Source organism: Galeopterus variegatus, unplaced genomic scaffold, assembly GCF_000696425.1.
Source record: "Galeopterus variegatus unplaced genomic scaffold, G_variegatus-3.0.2 Scaffold48, whole genome shotgun sequence".
Classification (NCBI taxonomy): Eukaryota; Metazoa; Chordata; class Mammalia; order Dermoptera; family Cynocephalidae; genus Galeopterus; species Galeopterus variegatus.
The window spans coordinates 4,104-16,486 of NW_007726159.1; the positions used below are offsets into that span (position 1 = coordinate 4,104).

The window sequence follows — 12,383 nt, forward strand, 5'->3', positions numbered from 1 at the left end:
CAGTGGGACCTTCTATTAACTCAAAATAATATTTGGAAAGGAAAAAAGAAACACAGTCCATGAACTATACCAGAAATATGCTTTCATTCAATCTCTAGGCACCTGCTGTAAAGAATGAGGTAGAAAAGCAAAAATAAATGTTACGCTAGGAAGAAAAATCAACAGAGACTTGGAGTCCATTGCAGCCCATTTTTTTAATAGTCTAGAGCAGGGATCTTATCCTGAGGTCCAGAAATTACTTTGTGATGGGAAAGGAAGGAAAAGGGTGAGTTTCTATACATTCTAAAACTCTGAAAAATTTGTGCTCTATCAAATCATGTAAATTTTGCGGAAGGAGAAAAATTTTATAGTTTTAATCATATATTCATAGGAATCTGTGACCACAAAATGGTGAAGAACCTGAGTTTCTATACATTCTAAAACTCTGAAAAATTTGTGCTCTATCAAATCATGTAAATTTTGAGGAAGGAGAAAAATTTTATAGTTTTAATCATATATTCATAGGAATCTGTGACCACAAAATGGTGAAGAACTGCTGGCATGGAGTATCTAGTTATAATAAATAGACATATGCTCTTTTGAGTCGTGTAAGAAAATTAAATGTAAAGAATATATTTCTTTTCCTTTTTTCCCTTTACCCGAATTCCTCTTTTGATGAATTTAATGTTTTTATAGAAATGAACAATTTAGAAAATATTTTGAGCTCCGTGAACATACAAATCAGCAGCAAGGTGTTGTCAGCATTCAGCATGGTATTGCTGAGGGGGGTTTGGGGCTGAGACAGCAGCAGAAAGTAAAAACACCCTCCTGCCTCAAGCCTATGTTGGGCCCCATCAGCTGGCATTGTCATTCTGGATGTTCAGAAGCCCAGTAGATTTGACATAAAGAAAGTCAGCTGCCAAACATCATGGAAAAATCAGAGAAACCTTGCAGGATGTTCTAGTCTTCTACCCAAATTGGCAAAAGAAGAGTGCACGCAGCAGGAGGGTGAGTCAATGAAACATATGCGCTGAAATCTCAGATGATCCAATGCCTCGTCCACATGTCTTCTCCCAACAGCTGCTGTTATTGGCTACTTCAGAGAAAGGTGGAAAGCCCCCATAATGCACCTCCTGAGTTCTGCCAACTATGTAAAATTCTGGTAAAAGCAATAAGGGGAAACATGCTCTCCTATTGTCATTCAGCTTGAGGATAAAGTTTGATGATCACCATATATCTCTTGTCACATCTTTGCTCTTTCCTGATAAGAGTTACAGACTTACATACATCCTAGAATCCATTTTAACCTTCTTAAAAAATATATGGGTCATCAGATCAAATATTTTTCAGATCCTTCCTGTGAAATTTATTTCTAAATCACTTAATTTCTTTTCATGAAGTGTTTTCAAATATTCTAGGTCCTGAGTCTCCATTGCAGATGAATTTCTCGAATTAAACTCACATCCCTCTTTCTTTGGCTCTTACAATGACCTCTGATAACTTTAGAATTAAAATCCTGTCAATATGACTCATGTGAAATAAGAAGACCATCAGACAGGTGTAACTGTTTCAAGCTTAATATTTGGCAAATATAGAGTAATATAGACAATCAGAATACCTTTACAAAGAAAGTATTTTACATTTATAAAATGCTTATGGGAGCAGATATTATATGTTAGTTTGGTCCATTACATTTTAAGAGAGGATTTACTTAAATTCTGGGCCCTAAATCAAACATTTCAGAAGTCTCTTATTAGATGCAAAACAAACACAGCCTTTACAGAAAGGCTCCCTCAGAGCAACAAAGAATGTACTTGGACTGTCTTTAAACTTTGATTATAGTTATCTAGAGGTTTAGACAGATTCAATGACATTACACAAGACAAGAACATTGGAATGGGCTTTGGTCTGTAATATGATTTTCTCAGATGAGAGAACCAAAGTAAATCCCAAGGCTAAATACTAGACACAAGATTTGTAGAATTCTGGGTGTAGATATGCTTCAGAAATAACTAGCTTCAGGTTAAAAGCATGTCTGACTAAAAGACTGAGTGATATTTCTATATGATTCTAAGCCCAAATGATTCCCTTAGCATTTTTATAAACCATTCACTTGTGACTTTTTTGCAGTTTTAAAGTACAGATTCTTCATGCAAACTAACTAGTAATAATAATGACAGGAAACCTGGCTGGGTGGTTAGCTCTGTTGGTTAGAGCTCCATATTATAACTCCGCAGCCAAAGCTTGGATCTCCATACCAGCCAGCCACTGGAAAAAAAAAAAAAAAAATCACTGGCAGAAAATCATTGGCCCTGCTAAGGTGGGGAGTAAAAGTAAAGGCAATATGCAGATGCATCATCTTCTTATATAAAAGATATAATTTTCATCAAAAAGAACACAAATGGTAGCAAACTTCGGTCAGCATAATAATGTTAAATCCAGTTGTCATCTTTGCCTTCAAAGAGTAAGCAAATGAATTTCTCAATATTTCATCTCAAGTTGCTTTTAGGTTATTGCATTTGAGGCAAAATACTCTTGCAAGTAAGGTATTTAAAATTTTTTAATGGAAATGAAGTAGAAATTTAATGTTTTTTTAAAAATACAGTACATTATACACAAGAAAGATAAAATTATTTTATTGAGTCAACTAAACTGAATAAAATGGGAAAAGATACAAAACACTTAATTGTAATTATAAACAATTCTACAAAATAAACTTGAATATAAACACAAATTTGTGTTTATAGATTACTATTTGCAAGCTTACAGATTATTAAGTCAAACATTAAGAACCAAAACTGAAGTTTTTTCATTCTACAGATTACATTTGCAGGTACGCTGAATTGCTAGTATTGAAATAAATTTGTTTCTTAAAGTACTGAATTATGTCAGAGGCAGGGCCATAGTTTATTTTATTTTATTTTATTTTTATTGTAACATAGTTGATTGTACATATCTGTGGGGTACAGAGTTGAATATCAATACTTTGTTGTGTGCAATACGTCATGCTCAAATCAGGATAATTAGTATTTTCAACATCATACAATGTAATCATTTTTCACTCAGGGCTATGCTCTTGACAGAGTATAAGCCCTTCGGAATAAGGCTCTCACTGTTGTAAACTTCAGAGGCTGGTGTGGCCAGTTGTTGTGCTGTATGAGGACAGCATTGTCACCTTCAACATTTGACAGAAGATTGTGGAACTGTGCCAGATGAAAGGATGAAATACTTAAAGAATCAAAAGTTATCATAGCTACACAGAGCATGTTATTTCTGGTATAATTACTGCACTGATATTTAGAAAACTTAGTTGAAGATTGCAGTGGTTTCACCAGTTGGAACAGAGGAAGCTCAAAATCCTTCACATTCCTTTGAACTAAGCATTTTGATTGGGTTAGAACACCAACTTTCTCATCTGTCAACTGGGGTATGTTGGGCAAGTGACTTATGAGGTTGGTGCCTCAGTTTCCATATAGTACCTACTTTATTGGGTTATTGTGAATATTAAATCGGTTAATACATATAAAGTACTTAGAATGATGCTTAGCACAGAGCATGTGCTCAGTAAATGTCAGTTAGCAATAGGCTACAATACTTGTCCTGTATGTTTTGTTATGAGAATTGGCTGACAATACATATGCAAGGCATCTACTATAAGTAGTTGCTCAATAAGTGATAATTAGTATCATTATAAACAGTAATTAATAAGATATTTTGTTGGATATTTAGAAGTTTAAGCTCAAAAAAAAAGGAAAAAAATTCTGCCAAACATCAGGATACACCAGTTGAGAGCCACAATCCACCAATACTTAGAGGAACTTCCAAGGGCAGTTTTTCCTTTGTTTCTGAAACTCTTAGTAACATATTTAACAAGGTGGGACTCTCTTATTAAGGAGGAAGGAAAACTGGGAGTTCTGAATCTGACTCTTTTCTTCCTAAAATAATAGTAAGAAAACCAGTATTACAATACACCTTTTTAAAAAAATTCAATAGACCTATGTCAGAAATAAACTTTTTTCAGTAGGAAGGGAAAATAAACTAGAAAACCTAATTGAAATGATATTTCCTCATTGATAGTCCTGCTTTGCACTTCCTCTTACTCATTTACCGCTGATACTACACCTGTCCTGAGCTGACACTGATGTTCTCCTTACAGATGATGCAGCTTACACTCACATAAACAGGAGGATGAGGCAGAGAGCCAGAGAGGGTCTGGTAATCCAAGGATGAAGGAAGGAGGGTAGAGGAGTCAAAATTTGTGAATGGGGCTCATTTACCCTGGAAGAAAAAGAAAAGCATATATCATTGTATCATGGTGTAAAATATTTGTACCAATATATGTGGTATATACATTATATTATCTTGTTATATATTTTCAAGAGATTTTGGCTAAGAATTTAGTAGACTTTTTCTACTATATAGTATGTCATGACTGGTGTGTTTGTGAACATAAACAATAAAAGCAATAGAAGAGAAAAGACTGAAAATGCTCTACACTGAATGAAGATTTGACCAGGCAATCTTCCTCCTCCCACATTTGGTTGAAGATAAGAAAAAGTTCAAAAAAATTTTTCCAATCTATTTCCTTAAAAGATATTTAATTTCTAGTATAAAACATTTACTGTTTCTCTAGGAATGATGCCAGATTATGTTCTAGTGGCAAAGAGATTTACTGACATGAATATTAGTTACATTTTACTCTTATTCTATTTATTCTCATGTTTTTTTTCTTATTGGTTATTATTAGGGTACAGGAAATGAACTGATATTTATATGCTAATCTTTTATGCCGTCAATGTTACCAGACTTTTATGTTGATTCTGCTTTTTAGCTGATTCTTTTGAATTGTCCAGGTAGGTGTCAATGATCATATCATCTGCACATAATGATAGTTTTGTCTTTGCTTTTCAAATATCTACCCTAATATGTACTCTTATTTTTTTCCTTATTTTATTGCATCGATTGAGACCTTCATTATAATGTTCAATTGTGTTGATCACAGTTGGCACCTTAGTCTTGTTTCTGATTGAAATGAAAATTCTTCAAGTATTTCATTATTAAATTTGATGTTGATCCAAGTTTCTAGGTAATTTTCCTAATCAAATTCAAAAAGTTTCTTCAGAGTTTTATCCTCGGAAATGGCATTACATTCTATCAAATGCTTTTTAAGCATCTAACACATTGATGATATGGTTTTTTCATCTTTAATTTGTTAATTTAATGAATTATATTCAGAGATATTCTAATCTTGAACCGTCCTTGCATTTATGGTATAAACTCTACTAGTTCAGAAATATTACTCTTTTTATGCACTGTTGAATTCAATTTGCTATAATTAATTTGGGGATTTTGTTTAGGTATATTCCTAAGAAAGACTGGCCTATGATTTTCTTTTTTGTGGTATTCTTACCTGGTTTTGTTATCAGGTTTCATTAAGTTGATGGAAAGTTTTCTGTTTGTTCCCTTGCCTTGGGCAGTTTAGTTAAGACTGGCATGATTCTTTCTTAAAGGTTGAGTAACACTTTCCCATAAAATTGCTTGGGCCTAGTGTTTTCTTTTACTAGCTACATTTTGACTATCTTTTCAACTTAATTTTAGGTTCTCAGTCTATTTAGATTTTCTAACTCTTTTTGAATCAATTCTCTTCAAATTTTACTAGAAAACCATTCATTTTATCTAAAATTTCAAATTTACTGGTATAATGTTATAAATGTTTTTCTTCTTTAAAAACTTTTTTCTATATCTTTAGTTATGTCCCATTTCTTAATTTTTAGTAATATTTTATGTGTGTCTTTTTTCTTTTATCAAACTTGCCGAAAGTCTGCCTTTTTTGTTGGTTTTTCCAAGGAATCAACTTTTCGTTTTATTGATAGAATTTTACCTTGTACTTATTTATTAATTTTTTCTTCTTATATTATTTTCTGCTTTAGTTTTACTAATTATTTTCTTCCATTTTCTTTCTATATGTTGTTATTTTTGATATTCTCAAATTGAGTGCTTTTAAAAAATCTTCTGTCATTTATATGTTGTAATTTTTGATATTCTCAAGTTAAGTGCTTTCTAAAACTCTTCTGTCATTCTCACTTTATAATCCATGCATTTAAAGCTTAATCTTTTCTAGAATTAGCTCAAATCAGATCTATTTTACATAAAAATATGAAAGTCCTCCACACCATGAAGGAAAATGACAAATCTCTGACTTATTGTTTAACTATTTACTGTTAAAACAGTAAAGCTAAGTTTGGGTATATCAGAAAATCTGTTTTTTGAGTTGACAATTGGGAATCATGGTTATCAAATATTGTATATTAATACCCTTAACTTATCAAAATAATAACCTTGACTTCTGAATTTTTGTACTGCTAAAGAAGTATAGATATCTTTCTTTATGAAATGGAAACAAATTTACATTTCAGTTGGATATAGTTTTTTAAGCTAAGTTGGCTAAATAACTTATTTTTCAACAGGGCTTATCTAGCTGAAATCAATAAACAATAACTGTGAAAAACAAAAATCAAAACAAAACAAAACAAATCTCTGCATCAGAGACTTTCTCAGAAGCAGGCAATCTTGATTTTCAGATTGGTAGGTTTTTCTCCAGTCTTCCTACTCTCCACTTCAAATATGTAATTAAATGATTTTTTACATGAATTCTTATCAGCCCATGACTCTTCCATCTTTGCTTGGACAATTGTTTCTTTGGAAATAGAACTTTATGTTTAATTCCATCAATTATATATGCATATATAGATACATATATACACACATATATTATGTGTACATATATATAATGTACATATATATGAAATCTCTAAGGTTATTTTTTATTTTATTTACATATATAATTAATGTCAAATCATACACATGGTTTATAGCCCACCTGTGCTTACTCCTGGTTTCTGCCTCTTTTTTTAATCGATTATGCATATTCATGAGGTACAAAGCTGACCACCACCACCTGTGCCCAAGATGTGATGATCAGGTTCTGTAGATTCTTGTTCTCTGATTTAAAATAACTTATTTAGTCTATTTACTTGGGTTTTAATTGTGTTTAAGGCATCAAATATTTTACGCTACTTTGGATTGACCTGACCAAACTGGAGATTAAAAGAAATAAAGTGTGAGATAAAGATTGTTATCAATTCAACACTGTTTAACTGAGTTTTGGATTTTTTTCAATTCATAGCAGTAACTCATGAGAGTAAGATATTTTCCCTCTGCTTTAGAAGAGAAAATTTTGCTAGGTGTATGTCTTTGTGGGCCCTTGTACTCGAAATTGTTCATAATGTGTAACCACAGATAAAATGGCAAACACGAAGCTTGGTTTAAATTTAATTATGGGCATGATGTTCCAAGTTTTACAAGACGAAATCTAGAAATTTAGCAAAACTGTGATACAAATGACCAATCTCTTACTTTGGTCTGTTCTTTTAGTTACAATTAGTACAGTTTTTGGCATATCATAAGTGGTCAGTAAAGGTTAACTAGAATTGCTATAATTCCGGGGCCGGCCCGGTGGCGCACTGCTACAGTGCACCGCTTGGGAGTGTGGCGGCGCTCCCGCCGAGGGTTCGGATCCCACATACAGACCGGCCGCTCACTGGCTGAGCAAGGTGCGGGCACAACACCGAGGGTTGCGATCCTGTTGCCGGTCCCGGTCCGGTACGGGCGCAGCACTGAGGGTTGTGATCCGTTGCCGGTCATGAAAAAAGACAAAAAGGAAAAAAAAAAAAAAAAGAATTACTATAATTCCAAAAGTTACTTAGTTACACAAACATACCCAATTTAATAACTTACCTACAGAACTTTTCAGGAACTCTTCTATAGAAGATCTGAGCAATATCTGACATTTAAAAAGTCAATTGAGCTTTCTTTATTGAAAAAAAGCACTTAATATTTCTTACCTTCTAAGATATTAAATTGATAAATTTCTAGGCCTGAGAGGTCAGAAGTTTAGAGGGAAGGGAATTTGGAAGAGCTAGAAAATAGAAATTTCTGTTTCCTTGTGAACACCTTCCTAACCCCATCTGAAACTTATTTCTCTCAAGAGGGAAAAACAGAGAAAACAAAGCAACAGAGTACTAGGGAACTGTTTGTTAACCTGTAGTCATTAGCAGAATGGGAATTTTCCAAAAAGAAAGACTAAGTATATTTTTGCCTTATTTCATCCTATTTGGAAGTGTGATTGGTAAGAAATAGTGTTAGCAGAGCTGTACTTTAGCTTTATCAAAATACCAATAATTGCCAAACCATTAGCCTTTGAGACAGCTTGAACAAGGATGGGGTACTTTGTAGGATTCTAGTGACCTATGTGAAGCTAAAAATGATAATACAGTTAATTAGTTTTTTATACCAGTGTGATTACAAGAGGTATAAGTTAACTTGTTAATATATGAATATGTATCTTGGCTTAGTAGGATAAAATTATGTGAACCTTTATCCAATGTATTGGAAGGGTAATGGTTTCACTCTTGGAAAGAGTTATCAGTGTGCTGAGTAAATAGACTGCAAATTCTGGAACCAGTAAGTAAAATTCCTTTTCGTATAATATAATTAACTACTCAATATTATTCCCTTTTAAAATAACTCTTTGATATGAAAGATCAAGAAATCTTACTAAGTAGCTTTAGGACAAAAATTGAAATCATTTTCTTTTGCATGAATACTTTATGATAACTTTATGAGAAGGGGTTCCTGGAACACTCGAGAGTCTTGGCCAAAACAGAATCTCTTAGGCACAACAGAGCCCTTTACAGTCACCTCCTAAATCACTATCTCCAAACTAACATCTTTGTGGAATGCTAGATTTGAATATCAATGTATGTGTGTATGTCTTCTTGATATCCTCCCAATATTTTCACCCAGATGTCTAATAGACATCTCAAACTTAACACGGACAAAATAGGAATCATGATTTCCTCCTTGCCAAACCTGCTTTATTTTCCCTTCTTAGAAAAAGGTAACACTATCCATCTAATTGCTCAATCAAAAAGTATGACAGTTATCACTAATTTCTTCCCCCCCCCCCAACAACAACCATGTCTTATAGACTTTACCTTCTCCCTTGTTTACTACTTTGAGTCTTTGCCCTGGTTGCTGATTTTCTCTGGAATTTCCTTCCCCATAATCTTTGAGTGGCAGGCTTTTATCTTAAATTAGGGCTGGATTCAAATGCCACTTACCAAATAATCCTTTTCTGATCACCATAAACCAAACCAATTCTCTCTATACCACTTATCTCTCTCCTGCATCCCTCCCTCCCTTCCTTCTTTCCTCCCTTCCTTCATTTTTTATTTTTATTTCCCCTATTAGACTCAAGTTCTGATAGCAAGTATTTTTTATAAACAGCATCTGAAAAAAGAATCATTAAAAAAATACATCGGAGGATGTGTGTAAATTATATGCAGGACTATGCCATTTTGAATATGAGACTTGAACATCAATGAATTTTGATAACTACAGGAGATCCTGGAACTAATCCCCTGTGGAAACCAAACAATGATTGTACCTAGTTTAGAATATAAAGAAGTATAAAAGTTTTATTTGTCAAAAATCAGTTTCTGGGGCCGGCCCGTGGCTCACTCGGGAGAGTGCGGTGCTGATAACACCAAGGCCCCGGGTTCGGATCCCATATAGGGATGGCCGGTTCGCTCACTGGCTGAGCGTGGTGCTGACAACACCAAGTCAAGGGTTAAGATCCCCTTACCGGTCATCTTTAAAAAAAAAAAAATAATAATACATCAAGATAGATCAACTTATGGTCCTTGTTGAAATGTCATCTCATTGTGATTTCCTCTGACCATGCTGGTCTAGATTCTGTCCCTACTCTTAATTGGTTATTCTTACATCTGTGTTCCCATGGTGCTTGGTGAATAGTCATACTGCCATTTACTGCTATATTTATTTAATCATAATCATTTATGCCTCATTGTTTTGCTTGAAGAGTGCTTGCTTGGGCCTTATCCAAGCAAACATAAGTAACATCACTGAGCACTTACAGTATGAATGAGGCTGGTCTAAGTGTGTTTTATAAGGATTTACTCATTTCATCCTCTCAACAGCCACATGCAGTAGATACAAATATTATATTATCTCTACTCTATACGTGAGAAGATTGGGGCACAGAGTGCTTTGCCCTGATAGTCAACTAAGGAGTTCCCATTCTTAACCACTAGGCTGTACAGCCTCTCAAACCTGGTGTGTCACAGCCACTGCAAATAGGTTTATTGAATTGAATCATATCACATATTGAACTTTGTGGTTGTCTCTTATCTATAGCCTGAATTATTTTTATTTTTCTCAATTTAGATGACAGGATCAATGATTTAGACTTCTTGGATATTAACAGATATTTTTTCAAAATGATAATACTAACATAGGCTCCTAGCCTATTTGATTTTAGTCTATTTTTAAATAGAGCCTATAGCTTTTAGGCAACCAAACGAAAAATAAACAAATGGGGTTATATCAAATGAAAAGGCTTCTGTACAGCAAAAGAAACAGTCAACAGAGCAAAAAGACAACCTACAGAATGGCAGAAAATATTTGCAAACTATGCATCTGACAAAGGATTAATATCCAGAATATACAAGGAACTCAAACAACTTAACAGTAAAAAACAAATAACCTGATTAAAAAGTGGGTAAAGGAGCTGAATAGACATTTCTCAAAGGAAGATATACCAAATGGCGAACAAATACATGAAAATGTTCAACATCACTAAGCATCAGGGAGATGCAAATCAAAACCATTTTAGATATCATCCCACCCTAGTTAGACTGGCTATCGTCAAGAAGACAGAATAATGAATACTGGCGAGGATGCGGAGACCCCTCCTACACTGTTGGTGCGACTGTAAATTGGTGCAGCCATTATGGAAAGCAGAATGGAAGTTCCTTAAACAACTGCAGATAGAACTGCCATATGACCCAGCAATCCCACTGCTGGATATAACCCGAAGGAATGGAAATTATCATGTTGAAGGGATACCAGCACTCCCATGTTTATCACAGCTCTATTTACAATAGCCAAAAGTTGGAACCAACCTAAATATCCATCAGTAGACAACTGGATAAGGAAAATGTGGTATATTTATGTAATGGGATACTACTCTGTCACAAAAAGAATGAAGAACTGCCATTTGCAGCAACATGGATGAACTTAGAGAAAATTATATCAAGTGAAATAAGCCAGGCACAGAAAGAGAAATACCTTATGTCCTCACTCATAAGTGGGATCTAAAAAATAAACAAATAAATAAAAAGAAAGAAAGATACTGTAACTAGACTAATACTCTGAACTTTCAAAAGGAGAGAACAGAACGAAGGTTACCAGAGAGGGGGAAGGGGAAGGGCGAGGAAGGTAAGAGGGGAATAGGTAAAGGGCCATGAAAAATGATTACGTTGGGTTCAGTAGCCACAGATGATAAGACTAAAGGTTTTCATCTGAACCATGATGTCCTATGGCACTAGGAAAGCACCGTTTTCTTCCTGAAATATCATCATGGAGATTATTACCCAAACCCAAATCCCACGCTACCTTTGTCATCAGTGTTGTTAATGTTACCATGACAAGGTTCTGGTCTTTGGTTTCGTGGGGTTCGGTTTCTGGTCCAACAGGTGTTTGTTGGGCGGCTGCTTCCCGTGCTCGGGGGGCTCCGTCTGGTGGGGGGGACTGGGAGGTGGTTGATGTCGGTGGGACGGGTCAGATAATACGGAAAGAGCTAAAAGCAAGAGATTAAAGCTCAGGCTGTCAATAGAGGGGGTGAGAGATCAGGTTGCAAAATGGCCTGCTCTCTGGTACAGACTGATCAGCTACTTTCCAAGACGAGGAGCCTTTTTAAATTAATTTTTTATTTTTTGCCAAAAAAAGTTTCATTTTTAAAAGTCTGAAAGGGAAGAAAAATATGAAACCTTTTGCGTGTATTGACACAGCCTAATAAACTCCCTTCCCCCACTCTCCAAGATTGCTTGAATTTGTCTTTACATCATGCAAGTGCCACAGATATTCTTTACTTTCGAAATTTGTTATTTAAATATGTAAAAACAGGCAAGAATGATATTTTACAAAGGTATAGAAACAGGCAAAGGTGGAAGTGGGCAAAGCTGTTGAAAACCAGAGTTGTAATGTAAGGATTGTATGATATAAGACTATACAGGGCACAAGTATACTAAGCATGCCTCAGGAAAATACAAACAGTGTAACCATGACTGTGTTCACTATGGGACTATTCACTTTTCATGATAAGTAACAGGAAAGCACCACCATCACCAGAATATTGTACCCTCTAGACAGAAATGATGGGCTCATGGTGTGGAAGGTAGATACAAAAGAATTCTATGCCCTAATCTCAGAGGTAGGCAGAAGGAGAAAGGCAGTGGTGAAACCACCTTGAGTGTGCAAAA

General features: G+C 34.7%; 1 pseudogene; it reads right to left on the minus strand.

The window, feature by feature from the left end:
* Positions 1 to 3,047: 3,047 nt before the first annotated feature.
* Positions 3,048 to 10,742, minus strand: LOC103590411 (annotated as a pseudogene).
* Positions 10,743 to 12,383: the final 1,641 nt, after the last annotated feature.